Source organism: Megalobrama amblycephala, linkage group LG12 (genome assembly GCF_018812025.1).
Source record: "Megalobrama amblycephala isolate DHTTF-2021 linkage group LG12, ASM1881202v1, whole genome shotgun sequence".
Lineage (NCBI taxonomy): Eukaryota > Metazoa > Chordata > Actinopteri > Cypriniformes > Xenocyprididae > Megalobrama > Megalobrama amblycephala.
The window spans coordinates 21,932,620-21,939,489 of NC_063055.1; positions in this window are offsets into that span (position 1 = coordinate 21,932,620).

Genomic DNA, 6,870 nt, shown 5'->3' on the forward strand with positions numbered 1-6,870 from the left:
TTTATACTTTTTTAATCACAAATGCTCGCCTTGCACTGCCCTGCGATCTGCCACGCATGACGTAATCACGTAAGAAAGGACACACGACGTAATCACGTAAGAAAGGACACACGACGTAGGCGAAAGTACTGATCCACTGTCTACAAAGCGAACGTGCAAAAATTAAGCCAAACGCCCTTTACAAAAAAAGGTAAAACAACGATGTCAGATGATTTTGAAGTTGAGAAAAAAAAAGACAATGAAATGGAGTTTTTCACCCTTCCACAGTATTTCCGCCTACGTCATGCGTGACCTTTCTAACGTTATTACGTCATGCGTGACCTTTCTAACGTTATTACGTCATGCGTGGTGGATGGCAGAGCAGTGCAAGATGAGCAGTTTAAAGCGGTTGTGGTTAAAAAGTATATCAATTTCTGTTTATTTTTTTTTAGAAAATGAACGATCGTTTCACTAGATAAGACCCTTATTCCTCGGCTGGGATCATGCCATGTCCGTTAAAGTCCCCCTGAAATCAAAATTCAAGTTTTTTAGCTTTTAGTATGAATATGTTAGAATTAAAGGTTATGAATAAGCCGGTGTGTTCCAAAACAATGACAAAATTCGCATTTAGGAGATATAAGCATTCAAACTTAGTCTCTCATTTCCGCTAAAATGGATCACGGATTTTAATGACATCACATCGCACTTCAGCTTCTCATCAAATCTTATGTCCAATCAAATGCTCTCTAGAATCTGAAGTCCCGCCCCCTCCGACACTATAAACAGACACTAAAGCTGCTGTTAAAATGGGTCATTTGTTCACTCATTTACTAGTTTCTACATGGTGAATGGCACATAGTGCTCTATATAGAGAATAGGGAATGATTCAGACTGTGTAAGTATGCTTTTCATTGATGCGAATGAAGTCCGTTTTCGCGTTAGTATAACGTGAACCGCCGCAGTCTGCTCTGTCCCAGGGACATGAGAGCACAGAGCGGATCATATCCGCAAGTCGGCTCAGACCACGAAAGGTATCGGACCCCACAGAATTCTGTATTTTAAAGTGATATGGAGGAGATTAGGAGGATAAATGGTTAGATATTAAAAGGAAACAGAGGTTTTACTGAGTTTAACAGCTCTGGCCGAGCTGTGATATAAACGAAAAGGGGCAGGGCTGTTCGATATATGGCCCTGTCTTCCTGTTTCAGTTGAAATTGCGTCAACACATTGAATAATGGTGCGCGTTCCAAGACACTTCAGCGGGCCTTTAACCCTTAAATGCATGACTGTTTCGCCAATCATTCTTACATATTAGGGTCTTTATCGACCCGGATCTATATCTAACACGGAAGGATCTCTACCTGCCGGGATAGTATAAAACTCCTCTGATATAAGAGTGACAATTACAGAAGAATAAAATAAATCGTATTTTGTTACCTTTTGGAGCTGCAAATAATGGGCTAGTTTTATGTTTGAGGTCACGAATATGAGCCCATTCGCCATTCGTCACTTCAGCATTGTGTATCAGACATTGTCACCTTGTGGAATAAAGGTGAATTGCACTTATTCTGTCATCTAAGATTCAATTATTGTTGTGCAGAAAAAAATATACGTACATTCATACACACCTCGGGTCGTTTGCGACCCTATACAATTTTTACAAAAAATTCATACAAAAATAGGCATTCTTTTATAATTTTATTAATTTTTTCTTGTTATATTCTTTATAATGAATTGATTGAGGAATACCAAGAAGGTTGATGTCTAACTTTAAAAAATGAACGAGGAGGAGGGTAGTGAATGACGTCCCGGGTCACTAAAGACCCGAGGTATGTATTTAAGGGTTAAGTCCATGAGACCGTAGGGTGTCCCATTTGTCATTTTTGGATTCAGAAGGGTGCTCGCCAGAGGTGGGTAGAGTATCCAAAAACTGTACTCAAGTAAAAGTACAAGTACTTATAGAAATATTTACTCAAAGTAAAAGTGAAAGTAATAATCCTAATAGAGGATAGAGTAAAAAAGTATCCAATAAAAATCTTACTCAAGTAGCTCGTTACTAGTTACTTTTGTTATATTTATATATATATATATATATATATATATATATATATATATATATATATATACACACACACACAATAGCATGTTATTATTTAATGTTTATTATTTAAATAGATATTTAATGTATTATCATAATTAGATATCTTTGCAACAAACAAACATAGAAGAGACAAGCATTATTTCTAGCATCTGTAACCCGAATGTATCGTTACTATATTAATAACGTATACAGCTAACGTTACATTTTAAAGAAGAGAGAAAACTCTTTACATGTGCTCGCGCTCATATCTGAACTTGACACAAACAATGATCAAATACACATTGACGGATCTTCTTCGGTCTGTTCTCCAAAATGTAATCAAATGTATATTTCAGCAGGCGCGTATAACTGCTTAACTGTGTTAACGCAAAGCGTTCATTTTCAAGACGAACAGGTCGCTGGCGCCGCCATTGCGCAATAGTTTATGTATAAATTAATGTATTAAGATATATGCCCATAAAAACGGTAAAGAAATATACTTTTGTTATAGTGACGTAATAATCTGTTTGGTTGTAAAATGTCGGCTATTGGCTGTATCATGAAGTAAAATCAAATGAAATCGATAGGCCTACCTGTGGAATTGTTCACAGACAGCATACGCAGCTCAACTAATAAAGGTCTTCATCGCTGGCAAACAACTGTATGCATTTGCAGATTTGCTTACTGCCACTTCATCCAACGCTCCGAGTGAGAAACCGCTTCAGACGATTCAGCGCGTGCAGGAACTGAATAAATCATTCAAACTGATTCGCGAATCAATTTAGACAGCTTTACCAACTTGTTTGATCAAGTTTTTGAACAGAATCGACTCAAAAGAGTGATTCATTTGTGAATGGGGCATCGTTCATGAAAAAAGAGACAGCGCGCATGGAATAAACTACGCATTTCTTAACATTTACAGTATTGAATTAAAATAAAGTAACGAGAGGAACGTTGCCCATTGTAGCGAAGTAAAAGTACAGATTTTTCATTACAAATGTACTCAAGTTAAAGTAAAAGTACCCACATTTTAATCTACTCTAAAAAGTACACATTTTCCAAAAAACTACTCAAGTACATGAAACGAAGTAAATGTACTTCGTTACTACCCACCTCTGGTGCTCGCAATCACCCCCTTTCCAGTCGATGTGCGCCCTCGATGCACACTTTTGCAGAACCCACACTAAAGTGAACTCCACAGCAAACTTCCTTCTGACAGTCAAAGAGACTCATAGGAAGACCTCAAGTGTTTAGGGTGCCATTTGGGACAGGGCCTTTACACAGAAAACGTAACTGTATCGTTTTCAAAAACTTGCACTTTAAAACCCATTTTTTCAGGCTTTACACAGATCCATGACAACAGTTAAAAACCCATTCTGCTGCCAGGCCAGTAGTTGGCGAGGTCACTTTGAAAGAAACACTACGTGCCTATGAACTGAACACGTTATGCGCATGCGCATGATGTCACAGTTTCACAAAAATGTGTTTTTGTAATTTACATGGAGACAACAACAGTTTCATTTTCAAAAACTTCCACTTTGAAACCTGTTTTCAAAAGTTTAAAAAGTTTTCCGTTTTTAGTTGAAAACGTTGTCGGGTAAACGGCCCTTTAAAGAAGTAGGCTACTCTTATTTTGATGTGTTGATCATACTAAAGCATATGCAAAGTACTTGATAATTATAATTTTAACTGCAGTGTGTTGTTTGATATTACATTTTAAAGGTGCTCTAAGCGATCCTGGGTGGAGTTACTTCCTGTTGACGTTCGAAGTGTTGTCAAACAAAACAGAGGCTAGCTAGACCCTTCCTCCCCCTCCCCTCCGTGCTTCCTGAAACAGTCATGAATGCATGACTGTTTCGCCAATCATTCTTACATATTCGGGTCTTTATCGACCCAGATCTATATCTAACACGGAAGGATCTCTACCTGTCGTGATAATATAAAACTCTTCTGAAAATAGAGTAACAATTACAGAAGAATAAAATAAAGCATATTTTGTTACCTTTTGGAGCTTGAAAGGGCTCTGTTTGAGCAAATATTTTATGCCATCATCACTGTCCTCGTCAGAGCTCATTTCCCAGTAAATTCAGCAAATAATGGGCTAGTTTTATGTTTGAGGTCACGAATATGAGCCCATTCGCGATCTCAAACATATTCTCAAAACTATATAATTTTCAACATCTTCAAAATCAATATTCGATCGCTAACAGCTTCACCAGATCCATCCAGTGACAGTTACAGTCATATTTGATTGCGTTCAGTACTTGGTCTGCAGTAAATCGCTGAGCCATTTCATGTTTCTCTTATTATTTCATTTTTCGTCTAAATGAGTCGTCACTTCAGCATTGTGTATCAGACATTGCCACCTTGTGGAATAAAGGTGAATTGCACTTATTCCGTCATCTAAGATTCAATTATTTTTGTGCAGAAAAAATATACTTACACTCATACACACCTCGGGTTGTTTGCGACCCTATACAATTTTTACAAAAAATGAATACAAAAATAGACATTCTTTTATAATTGTATGATTTTTTTCTTGTCATATTTTTTATAATGAATTGATTGGAATACCAAGAAGGTTGATGTCTAACTTTAAAAAATGAACGAGGAGGAGGGTAGTGAATGATGTCCCGGGTCACTAAAGACCCGAGGTATGCATTTAAGGGTTAAAATCATTCTTGTCGGTTATTAGCTGGAGCATGTTTATTATGTTTCGTGGTTCAGGCTGCACCAGGTAGTTTTTATTGCCATTTTTGGAGCTTGTGGCGACTACAGAGACTGTGTTTTTTTTACAGTGTGTCAGGGGACAGGCAGCTAGGGGATAGTGAGGAGATGTTTGCTGCATGTGACAAAAAATGTTTTGGCCTAAAAATGCGTGACATCGCTTAGAGCACCTTTAAGTTAATATATATTTAAATGTTTAAATTGCAACTTCATCATTACTAGTGTGTAGGCTAATTACAAATATAGCCTATTTAAATACATGACATACAAGTTTTAATAGAAATTACAATATTTTAGTTACCATAATTGCTTGTCAGTACATACAGCAGAAGTCAATAGAAGTAATTATGTTACATACAAAGATGTACTTAAATAAAGGGGTTAAAAAAGCAGTCTTAATTTCAACTAATTGCATTTAATATAAATTTAAACGACAATTTATTTTCATTCATTTGTAAATTATATGCAATTAAGTGTCCGAAAATATTACATTCAGTTTGCAAGTATAGTTATTAGAGTCTATTATTACCCTTTTAAAAAACTATGCTAATGTGTACTTCATTTTCACAAGGGCAGCATTCTTCAAACTGGTCTGCAGAGCATTGGTGGTCTGTTAATGATCTGTTGACTTGCTGATCTAAACAGTAATAAAAAAAGACCTAAATAAAATACATGATAATTACCATCATTGAATGAACTGACTGAAACTCATGACGATGAAATAACTGATTGTGTTAATATTTAATTAACACCTAATCAGATTTGGCATATTAGGTAGTCTTTTATTTTACTTATCTGCCACTTTTTTAAAAACATTACATTTTCACAAATCACTGCTGCAGTCAAAGCAAGCACAGCTTACCCAGCTAGACATCATAAACACAATACATTTCCCAATGTTTTTTTTTTTTTAATTATTGGCTTAGCCTTATTCCACATAAATGTCTTTTCTGTTACAAGCAAGTAGCATTATAAATTATCAGTGGAAATTCCCTGTAGTAAAAACACAAACCCCTTTAATATGAGTGGAAACTGATAGTTATCCTGTCAACTGTATTTCAACCAAGACAGCTTGCTCAAGTGTGAACAGCTTTATTAAGAACTACATCTAAAATGGAAATCCCCCATCAGACTGCACTTGTCTGTGTCGTTTACCTGCTCAAACTCTTCAAGAGATCTTTGAAATCTGAATCCACACACTATGTTGCAGAAAATCTGCCCTCTGCTGGCCGAGTGTCACAGAAACAAAACTAGCAGCTCTTTTTGTAGTTAAAGGATTAGTTCACTTTCAAATTAAAATTTCCTGATAATTTACTCACCCCCATGTCATCCAAGATGTTCATGTATTTCTTTCTTCAGTCGAAAAGAAATTAAAGTTTTTGATGAAAACATTCCAGGATTTTTCTCCATATAGTGGACTTCAATGGAGCCCAAACAGTTGAAGGTCAAAATTACAGTTTCAGTGCAGCTTCAAATCATTCTACTCGATCCCAGACGAGGAATAAGGGTCTTATCTAGAGAAACCATCACTCGTTTTCTAAAAAAAAGAAAAAAAAAAAAAAAAAAATTATATATTTATATATATATATTATAAATAAAAGTTAACAATATGCTCATCTTGAACTAACTCTCTTCTTCTCTATTAGAATTCCGGCAGTGTAGACGCTGCTAAGTGTATTACTGCCCTCCACAGGTCAAAGTTTGAACTAATTGTTATATACTTGCACTAGCATATTGTATATGACAATTTAGTTCAAACTTTGACCTGTGGAGGGCAGTAATACACTTTACAGTGTATACACTGCCGGAATTCTAATAGAGAAGAAGAAGAAGAGAGCTAGATGAGCATTTATGGTTAAAACATAAAATTTAAAAAAAAAAATTGAAAATGAGCAATGGTTTCTCTAGATAAGGCACTTATTTCTCATCTGGGATCGCTGTAAACTGTAATTTTGACCTTCAACCGTTTGGGCTCCATTGAAGTCCACTATATGGAAAAAAATGGAATGTTTTCATCAAAAACCTTAATTTCTTTTTGACTGAAGAAAGAAAGACATGAACATCTTGGATGACATGGGGGTGAG